This window comes from Glycine max, chromosome 15 (genome assembly GCF_000004515.6).
Source record: "Glycine max cultivar Williams 82 chromosome 15, Glycine_max_v4.0, whole genome shotgun sequence".
In the NCBI taxonomy this organism is placed as follows: Eukaryota; Viridiplantae; Streptophyta; class Magnoliopsida; order Fabales; family Fabaceae; genus Glycine; species Glycine max.
This window is the reverse complement of record NC_038251.2, coordinates 17,208,024-17,220,641: the sequence shown is the minus strand read 5'-3', so window position 1 is coordinate 17,220,641 and position 12,618 is coordinate 17,208,024.

Genomic DNA, 12,618 nt, shown 5'->3' with positions numbered 1-12,618 from the left:
TAAATCGTAAAATTTATAATAAAATAAAACTTGAATGATAAAATTTAAAAATAATAAAAATTGAATAGTAAAATTTACAATAAGCCTAAAAATAACTATTGGATAGATAAATATTTTTATTATTCTAAAATATTTCTTTCATATATATATACTGTAAAAGTAATTTAGTATTGTTCTTCAACATTTTATATATTGTTTACTTCAACATAATCTTTATAAAATTATATTTATTTTATTTTCGCAATTATTCCATTCAAAATGTTATTATTTTCTTTTTTAATTATTCTCAAATAAATTATATATCCACGTCATAATTAATCAGTATAAACCGTGCAACCAAGGAGTCACCAAACGCCCACAATTGTGTGTGCGCTCCCACGCTCCATTATTCCTTTAAAACTAGTTTATTATATCGTATCTTGTGTTTATTAATTTTATAATTTATGATTTTTTGTATATTAATTTTTTTATATATATTTATCTATTATTTTTTATGTATTTATATATAAGTAAAAATAACTAATTTCGTATTGGTTAATAAAGTTAATTAGTTGATATTATTTAATTTTACTAATCTCAAGTTAAAAATAAGGTTATTTTTAAAATATCTTTCATTGAAATTTGATATCATAAATAAAAAAGAGTGATTGAAAATAAAACTAGAATGATATTTTATGAATGATAACATTAAATAAGACAAAATTAATTAATTTATTTATATTTAAGTTCAACATACAAGATAATTTTATCACTTATATATGAGTACATAAGAAGTATATTTTAATTAATAAAATATATTAGTGTATATATAAATACACACAATAACTATATTAATATACAATAAAATGTTAATTGTTACAAAAATTACACCAAAATTTTGTATGATGTATTTTCATATACATGCATCAAGCTTGAAATAAAGAAAAAATTTTGATTTGAACTAAAAACTTATTCCAAATGGGTGAATGTTATTATTAAAACTTCAAATAACATTTGAAAATATTTTTATCAATTAATTTTTAAATTTGATTCATAAATTAAATATTTCTTTCTATATTTTATTCTTATAATTTTTAATTATATGATACGAAACATGAGTTTGCATTTATAGCTTAATACATATTGCCTAGAAAAATATATTGTTAACTAAAAAATACTAAGAAAAAAATGAAATAAACTGGCTGATCATCTTCATATTACATTATTAAAGAATTTTAGAATTTTTATTAAAAAATACTAAAAGATGAATGAAATAATTTTTTAAAAATAAAAATTCTAAAGATAGAATTGTTTGCATTTAATAGAATAATAATATAGCTATAATAGAATGGATAATAAAATAAAATCTATTTACTAATAGAATAATATTGATTTGAATTAATTATTAAATAGAATAATATCATTTAATATTTTTAGAAGAAATGAATATGGGTTGACACGCGGTATCACCAAATAAAATCAAACATTTATTATATATATATATATATATATATATATATATATATATGGTTGAATCAATCAATTAATATATTTATCATCAATTTTTTTACCGTCAAATGCATGAATATAAATATGGATTAACGCAATATAAATAGAATATAAATAATTTAAAAAGTATAATTTTATATTGTCAAATTAAAAAAATAATATTTTGATATAAAAAAAATTAAACATCATTATATAAAAGTTGTATACATTAAAAATAAATATAAATGTTTAAGAGTCTCTTGACATAAAAATTAATGGTTAAAAAAATATTATTCGAATGAATTTTCTCTAGTACAGAATACTCATGAATCAAATAAATATAAATATAGATTAATTAAACATAAATAGAATATATAATAGTTCAAAAAATATAATTTTACACTTTAAAATTTTAAAATGAAGGATAATTTCATATAAATAAGTTTAAGCATCATTAATATAAAATGGTATACAATAAATCTAAATATAAATATCTAAGAATCTACATAGAAAATGATGATCATAAAAAATTTAATCATCCTAATAAATTTATTTTAATATGATTACCCGTGCAATGCAAGAATATAAATATGAATTAATATAACATAAATATAATATATAATTTCTTATACTTTCAAAATTTTAAAAATTAAACATCATTAATATGAAAGTGTACATTAAAATTAAATATCAATACCTACTTAACATAAAAAAAAACCAATGATTATAAAAAATGGATATGCTCTAATATGAATACCCATGCAACAAATGAATATAAATATGTATTGGCACAACATAGATAGAATATATAATAATTTAAAAAATATAGTTGATATTTTCAAATTAAAAAAAATGAATGATATTTTTATATAAAAGAAATGTAAACATTATTAATATAAAGTATAAGATTTATATACATTAAATTTAAATATAAATATCACACACTACCAAGTGAGATTAGTCTCCGACCTAGTGTTGACTAGTGGGTTTTGGGACACCCATAGTCTCTGACAGAAGATCAAATTTTTTTTTATAAAGGAATAAAATAAATATTAGTATGTTAATAAGGAATAAAAATATATTAAGTTTTACAAATGATATTTTGTCATAGACAATAGTGACCAAACTAAAATATTTTCTTCAAGAGAAAAATATAAAATTAAATTAAAATAAATTTAAAAAGTGTGTTAAGAGATAGTACAATAGCAACCAACGAAATAATAGTGACAATTTACGAGTTGATTAATGTTATGTGCATGTGAGAGTAATAAAATAGACAAAAAGAGATTTTAAATTGAAAAAATAAAGTAAAAAAGAATTTCAAATAAATTAGTGAGGATAAAAGTGAGACAACAAAAAAATTGTAGTTTATAACTAACTTATTTTCATAAGTTAGTTCAAGTAGCTTATAAAAATAAGCTATTAATTACTTTCTCTATAAGATATTTTTAAAACATTATTTATCCCTTTTTATAATTTTTTTAATTGTTTGTTTCATTATTATTAATGTTTTCATCAGTACCCTTAATTAATTATTAACAATTTTTTAGTAAAAAAACAAATTCTAAAAATTAATGAGATTATCTCTTTCTCTCTTTAATTAGGATTGGAGAAAATGAAATTAACAATTAGGAGATAAACAATGGAGCAATAAAAGAGTTGTGATTAGGTTAAAAAAATTAAGAGTACTTTTAGAACAACATTACATATCATTGATGAATTTAATTTAATGTTATTAACTAAATTAATCAAAGGTATGAATTAATTAAAAAAAATATTATAAAAAAATGGAATGAGTATTAAAATAAATTTTTCTATCAAACACTTTTAATTAAATTAGTTAACTTAGGATAAGGCTACTTTTTTTTATATCTAAATTGTATTATATCTAAATCTCAAGTATCTATTTTCCCTGAGTATTAAAACCTTACATTAATTCAAATGATAGGATAAATATTTACGTTATAGGAATGAAAACATTGCATGCTTGTAACTGCATTAATTTCTATCTCACTAGGATAAATATTTAATATCGTATGTGTAAATTAATTTTTTGTATAAAAACATAGTGATGTCTATTGAATAGGCACATAAAAAGGATTAATTTCTTTGACCACCAAATTTTTATTATTTTAGGAATTTTATTGTTCAAATTTTATTTTGACAAATTTTACTACTTAACTTCCATAATTATAATTTCACAGATTTTATTACTTAATTTTTTTTCACAAATTTTATCATTCTTACCAATTTTTTTACCATCAATTTTTTTATACATTTTTTTTATCACGTTGGTAACAAAATGAAGTCATTTTATTTTATATTTAACTATTTTTGTGACACATTAGTAGTGGTAAAATGCATAAAAATTAAAAATTTAAATCGTAAAATTTATAATAAAATAAAACTTGAATGATAAAATTTAAAAAATAATAAAAATTGAATAGTAAAATTTACAATAAGCCTAAAAATAACTATTGGATAGATAAATATTTTTATTATTCTAAAATATTTCTTTCATATATATATACTGTAAAAGTAATTTAGTATTGTTCTTCAACATTTTATATATTGTTTACTTCAACATAATCTTTATAAAATTATATTTATTTTATTTTCGCAATTATTCCATTCAAAATGTTATTATTTTCTTTTTTAATTATTCTCAAATAAATTATATATCCACGTCATAATTAATCAGTATAAACCGTGCAACCAAGGAGTCACCAAACGCCCACAATTGTGTGTGCGCTCCCACGCTCCATTATTCCTTTAAAACTAGTTTATTATATCGTATCTTGTGTTTATTAATTTTATAATTTATGATTTTTTGTATATTAATTTTTTTATATATATTTATCTATTATTTTTTATGTATTTATATATAAGTAAAAATAACTAATTTCGTATTGGTTAATAAAGTTAATTAGTTGATATTATTTAATTTTACTAATCTCAAGTTAAAAATAAGGTTATTTTTAAAATATCTTTCATTGAAATTTGATATCATAAATAAAAAAGAGTGATTGAAAATAAAACTAGAATGATATTTTATGAATGATAACATTAAATAAGACAAAATTAATTAAATTTATTTATATTTAAGTTCAACATACAAGATAATTTTATCACTTATATATGAGTACATAAGAAGTATATTTTAATTAATAAAATATATTAGTGTATATATAAATACACACAATAACTATATTAATATACAATAAAATGTTAATTGTTACAAAAATTACACCAAAATTTTGTATGATGTATTTTCATATACATGCATCAAGCTTGAAATAAAGAAAAAATTTTGATTTGAACTAAAAACTTATTCCAAATGGGTGAATGTTATTATTAAAACTTCAAATAACATTTGAAAATATTTTTATCAATTAATTTTTAAATTTGATTCATAAATTAAATATTTTCTTTCTATATTTTATTCTTATAATTTTTAATTATATGATACGAAACATGAGTTTGCATTTATAGCTTAATACATATTGCCTAGAAAAATATATTGTTAACTAAAAAATACTAAGAAAAAAATGAAATAAACTGGCTGATCATCTTCATATTACATTATTAAAGAATTTTAGAATTTTTATTAAAAAATACTAAAAGATGAATGAAATAATTTTTTAAAAATAAAAATTCTAAAGATAGAATTGTTTGCATTTAATAGAATAATAATATAGCTATAATAGAATGGATAATAAAATAAAATCTATTTACTAATAGAATAATATTGATTTGAATTAATTATTAAATAGAATAATATCATTTAATATTTTTAGAAGAAATGAATATGGGTTGACACGCGGTATCACCAAATAAAATCAAACATTTATTATATATATATATATATATATATATATATATATATATGGTTGAATCAATCAATTAATATATTTATCATCAATTTTTTTACCGTCAAATGCATGAATATAAATATGGATTAACGCAATATAAATAGAATATAAAATAATTTAAAAAGTATAATTTTTATATTGTCAAATTAAAAAAAATAATATTTTGATATAAAAAAAATTAAACATCATTATATAAAAGTTGTATACATTAAAAATAAATATAAATGTTTAAGAGTCTCTTGACATAAAAAATTAATGGTTAAAAAAATATTATTCGAATGAATTTTCTCTAGTACAGAATACTCATGAATCAAATAAATATAAATATAGATTAATTAAACATAAATAGAATATATAATAGTTCAAAAAATATAATTTTACACTTTAAAATTTTAAAATGAAGGATAATTTCATATAAATAAGTTTAAGCATCATTAATATAAAAATGGTATACAATAAATCTAAATATAAATATCTAAGAATCTACATAGAAAATGATGATCATAAAAAATTTAATCATCCTAATAAATTTATTTTAATATGATTACCCGTGCAATGCAAGAATATAAATATGAATTAATATAACATAAATATAATATATAATTTCTTATACTTTCAAAATTTTAAAAATTAAACATCATTAATATGAAAGTGTACATTAAAATTAAATATCAATACCTACTTAACATAAAAAAAAACCAATGATTATAAAAAATGGATATGCTCTAATATGAATACCCATGCAACAAATGAATATAAATATGTATTGGCACAACATAGATAGAATATATAATAATTTAAAAAATATAGTTGATATTTTCAAATTAAAAAAAATGAATGATATTTTTATATAAAAGAAATGTAAACATTATTAATATAAAGTATAAGATTTATATACATTAAATTTAAATATAAATATATAAGAGTTCCACTCTAAACACAAAACAAAATGATGATTATAAAATAAATTCAATCATTCCTAAGGATTTGTCCTAGAATGATTACTTGTGTAACATATGGATATAAATATGGACTAGTGCGACATAAATATATAATTGTTTAAAATGTATAATTTTTTTCTTTTAAATTAAAAAATGAAGTATGTTTTGACATAAAAAGAAATGTAAATATCATGCATATAAAAGTGATATATATTAAATTTAAATATGAATATTTTAGAATCTCTTGACATAAAAAAATAAATGATTATAAAAAATTTAATAATCTCAATGAATTTGTTATAATATAATTACTCATGTAATAGATGAATACAAATATGGATCATCTTATCATAAAATAGATTATATAATAGTTTAAAAAAATAATTTTTATAACTTTAAATTAAAAAAAAGATGAATAATATTTTGATATAAAAAAATATAAATAGCATTCATATAAAAGTGTATACGTTAAATTTAAATATAAATATATATAATGCATGTTTCTGTGATATGCACGAAACAAACTATTCATAGGAGAGTAATATTTTTATTATTTAAAAAAAAATAAAACTTAAAAAGAATAAAAAGAAATGAATATATTTTTATAAAAATAATATGACATGAAGACATAAATCTATTTTTATTTTAGTTTGTCATAGTCAAAAACATGTTAAAGAGAATATCCTTTAAAAAAACATGTTTAAGAGAATACTCTTATTTGTTGTCATCGCAAAAAGAAAGTGTTATTAAAAATGGTTTACCCTGAAATTTTAAAGGAATTATAATATCAGAGAGAGTGAATAATAGTCTCTAATAAATTCTTAATTTAATTTTTTAAAAAAATTAACATTTTATGATATAAAATAAAATTATATATGTATATAAATAAAGTTACAGACCATTTTAACTATATCTAAATATTTTTAGTCAAAATTATAAAGTTTTATAATCAACTTATCTGTTATAAAATCAGTTTATATAGTTATTTGAATTTTTTTATAATCATTTTTAATTTTAAATCAAAGTAAATAATTAAATGTAATTATAAAAACAAAGCACCAATATATATGAAGTTAATGGCTGTTTTTCTTTCCTTATGAAATTACTTTACATTATTCACTTCTATAAATATGGCACACCCGTTAACAAAATATTTATATAATTTCATATCTTAAGAAGCTGAATTACGTTTTATTTGGTTAATCATAATAATTGACTTTTCAAATTTTAAAAAATATATTATATATAAACTTGATAGGTTTTTTCTTTTTGTTTCATTATTTTACACTTTACTATATCATTAATATATCTCATAATTTACTTAATTTATTTTTCATAATTTTCATCATTAATATGTAATTCACTTGTAATTTAAATTTAATTCCTTTAAATATATTGATCTAGTTAGAATTTTTTAATTTATATAGAAAAAATATAAATGAATTTAATTCCTTTTTGTAAGTTTTTGAACCATTTGAAAATTTATAAATGAATTTATAAACTATTTTCTTTAATTGGATCTGTAAATTAAAAAGTAGATCATTAAGGTTAGTTCATATATATCTAATAAGATAATATGTTAATTCAATATGTTAAATTTTGTACATTACCCAATTTCGTAATGCAATAGTATAAAAAACTTTGATTATTATTATATTATATAAACACATAAAAAAATATGTTAAAAATATTATGCAAGTGTAAACATACATAAATTGACAAAAGCCAAAGAAAATATATTATTTATCTACAGTTATAATCACTTTGTAATCATAAAAATCACCCTTAAGTTCAAGACCAAGCAATAATTATATTTTAAGATGATTCTTAGCCTCCTTAAAATTTAGGAAAACAAATGACGATTTTGTTTATTGATATTAATGAAAAAGGTTAATTTCAAATTAATTTGGTGAAGATTTGGAGAAGTAAGGACATGTATTACTAAAAAAACTAAATTTATTGAAATTTATAAAAAAAAAACATATAATCGTGTTAACAGATCATTCAAATATAGACTATCAATTAATGTTTTAACATTAATTTAATGTAAACTGTCAATTAACATTTAAATTTTCAATTTTTGTAAAATAATTTAAAATTAATTTTAAATGACATTTTATAGAGGAACTCATGTTATAAAAAAGGTACATTCTGAATCTAACAATTTTTTTTTTTATTTTGCTCTCCCTTTTCACCTTATATACTTACCTAGTCTCTGAAAGCAATTTAATTAGAATATATAAATCATGTTTAATAATGTATAGATTTCATTATTTATCTCAATCTCACTATATCGTCACTCTATTTGATTTCTCTGTATACTTAACAACTTTAAGAAAATTCAATTATCATTAAAAATATAAAAAAAATCATTCTTACTTTACTTCAAGGAATTTCAAATTCAATTGTTATTAAAAAAATTAATTATTCAACCAACCAACGACTAATTAAAAAAATAAAATAAAAATAACTATACGAAAGATATTTTAAATTTTAATTTACCATTAATTCAAAAATTGCTAGAACTTTTTCCATTGAAAATATAAGCAAAATAAAGAAAGAAAAAACAAGTATTTTTTGTGTCAAAAAATGATTTTAAATTGAAATTAGCAGGAAAAAACAATGAGTGTGGATTAAAGGATTTTGACACGCAAAAATGATTAAGGAATTTCAGATTGAAAATCAAATTCAATTGCTATGATTTAATAACAAAATACATTAAAAATAAATTTGGTTAATATGAAGAAAAGGAAACAAAGAGTTGATGAGATAAAAAAAATGATGAAGAAAAAGATAACAAAATAGATAAATAAAAAAACGCAAAACATAAGAAAATTTTGAGTATAATGTTATTACAACATGAACGTACATGTAACCGTAAATATTGTTCTCATGTTATCACTTATCATCAAAACAAATACATAAAAAAAATTAAAAGACTTAAGCATGCAAGAGAAAAAAACAAATTTTCTCTTCTTTCCCAATAAAAGAACACATAAGAAGAAAGACATTAAAAAAAATTAAAAAAAGATGAAGAAGAAAAAGAAGCACATTAACTCTTCACCTACCTTTTTTCCTTCTCTATTTAGATCAAAGCATCAAAATTTTCTCTTCACTTTCTTTTTCTTTTTTGAAGTTAGTAACAATTTGAAAGAAATTGTTTCCTTCAATAATTCATTAAGCACCATTCGCTTATATACAAGATTACAAGCTAAAGATATATAAGCTAAAGATATGGCTAAAGATAAATCTAATAGATATAACAACTATAAAACTGAAGATAAGCCTAATAGCTAAAGATATAATTAAAGATAAATTTAATATATATAACAACTATATAAAATCAGAATATATTATCATATATTCTAACAAATCGCTGCAGTTGAAGCGGGGGGTTGACGGACATTGAGACTGTCTCGAAAATCCTCAAATAACACCAAAGGAAGTCCTTTGGTAAATATGTCTGCAATCTGATAATGAGACGGGACATGTAAAACTCGAACTTGACCACGAGCAACCTTTTCACGAACAAAATGTATATCCATCTCAATGTGTTTAGTGCGTTGATGTTGAACCGGATTACCCGCAAGATATATCGCACTTACATTATCACAATAAACCAATGTAGCCTTCTGGATCGGACAATGATGCTCCAAAAGCAGATTTGCAACCAACATGACTCTAAAACTACATTGGCAACCCCTCGGTATTCAGCCTCTGCACTAGACTGGACAAAGTAGCCTGTCGTTTAGCTGACCAAGAGATCAAATTATCACCAAGAAATACACAATACCCAAAGTAGATCGTCTCCTATCTGGGCATCCACCCCAATTAGCATCCGTATAAGAAACAAGAGTAGATGTAGATGATGGATAAAGATGAAGACCATGGTCTATAGTACCCTGAATGTAGCACAATATGCGCTTGAGAGCGTGCATGTGCTCATCCTTTGGGTCATGCATGAATAAGCACAATTGTTGCACTGCATATGTAATGTCAGGTCTGGTAAAAGTAAGGTATTGTAGAGCCCCACAAGGCTCCTGTAGAGAGTCGGATCCTCAAATGGAGTGCTTGATGTAGCACTAAGCTTTAGTTTAGTATCAACAGGGGTAGGTGATGACTTACAAGAAGACATGCCAGCATGATCAATAATCTCCATGGCATATTTCTTTTGAGATAAAAACAAATCACCTGCATGATGAGTTACAGCAATGCCCAAAAAATAGCTCAACTGTCCCAAGTCCTTCATAGCAAATTCCGAGCTAAGAAGGGTAATAATGGACTTACGAAGCTCATTAGAGGAAGCAGTCAAAATGATGTCATCCACATATAACAAAATATAAGCTATAGAAGTACCTTGTCAATAGATGAAAAGAGAATGATCCGAAGTGCTATGAGAAAACCCGAGTGTATGAACAAAATCAGCAAATCTCTTATACCAATCTGTGGTGCCTATTTAAGCCCGTATAGAGACTTCTTTAACAGACAAACATGATTAGGTTTTTGTGGGTCCCTAAAACCCATAGGCTGATGCATGTAGATAGTCTCATTAAGTTCACCATGTAAGAAGGCATTTTTGATGTCAAGTTGATGAATGGGCCATGCCTTAGACAAAGCCAAACTCAGAACTGTGTGAATAGTTGCTGGTTTGACCACCGGACTAAATGTATCACCACAATCTACGCCAACCTGTTGAGTTTTGCCATCACCTACAAGACGGGCTTTATGCCTCTCAAAAGAACCATCAGATTTTTCTTTATGAACAAAAATCCACAATGACTGAATTACATTAACATCAGGCGGACGGGGCACCAACTCCCACGTCTTATTTTTAATAAGAGCATCAAATTCATCATTCATAGCCTTTTTCCAATTCAGGTCCTGAAGGGCTGACACGGGGTTACGTGGCAGAGGGGATTTAACAACAGTGGTATGAAGATTAAAGATCTTCTTTGGCTTAACTATCTCATGTTGGCTGCGTGTAACAACCCGAGGAGGTGGGCTAGGACGTGAAGAAGGGGTTGGACTAGGAGGAGGGGAAGCAGTCCCTGGACAATTCGTACAATTAACAATATTCTTCATTGGCTCAATGGTTGGGCCGGTTGCAATATTAGGGGAGTTAGGCCTGAATGGAACTAGACTAGGAGTTTGAGCATTAGGAGTAGTGGATTGAGACACTAAATGGTGGACCACGTATGGGTTTGGGCCATCATCTAAGAAATCATAAGTATGAATATGAGGAGTATGTATTTTAGCAAATGGAAATTGTGTCTCATCGAAAATGACATGACAACTTATAATTATTTTCTTAGAAGATAAGTCATAGCATTTTATAACCACAATGATTCAAAGGATATCCCAAAAAAACACATGGAGTAGAGCAGGGTTGAAGTTTATTTATGGTAGTGGAAGGAAATAGAGGATAACATAAACACCCAAAAACTCGAAGATGAAAATAGGTCGGATCCTTATGATAAAGAACCCTAAGAGGAGATTTATAATTTAATAACTTATGAGGAAGAATATTGAGAAGGTAAGTTGCCATTTGCAAGGCATGATGCCAAAAGGAAGGAGGTAATGACGCATGGGCAAGTGAAGTACGAACAATATTGTTAATTGTACGAATTGTCCTTTTGGCTTTCCCATTTTGAGGAGAGGTATGAGGACAAGACAATCGGAAAGAAATACCATTCACTTTACAAAAATCCCAAAAAGGCTTATTATCAAACTCTTTACCATTATCACATTGTATATTCTTTACTTCCCGTTCGAATTGAGTTCGGATGAAAGTTCTAAAATTTATGAATGTGGAATAAGCATCTGATTTGTTTGACAAAGGAAAAGTCCACAAAAATTTAGAATAATCATCTAACAACAAGATATAATATCGGTGCCCTGAGGAACTCAAAACAGGTGATGTCCAAAGATTAGTGTGAACAATATCAAATGGCATAAGAGTATGAGAATGTGACAAAACAAAAGGTAACTTAATATGTTTTCCAAGAGAACATGAATGACAAATACAAGAATCTCTAATTTGATTACATTCAATAAATTCATTCTTCTTAAGAGAATGCAAGATAGATACTCCCGGGTATCCCAACCGCTCATGCCAAAGAGAAGGAGCCAAGGCAGCAAAAGTAGAGGAAGAAGTGGCTGGAGTGGTGGACTCGGTGATAGATAAAGCGTGCCCCGACTCTCACACCTCATTAGAGGCATCCCAGTCTAAAAATCCTTCACAGATAACCCAAAGGGATCAAATTCAACAGTCACAGAGTTATCAGTGGTAAATTTTCTAACCGACACTAAGTTTTTGATTAGTTTAAGAGCACGAAGGA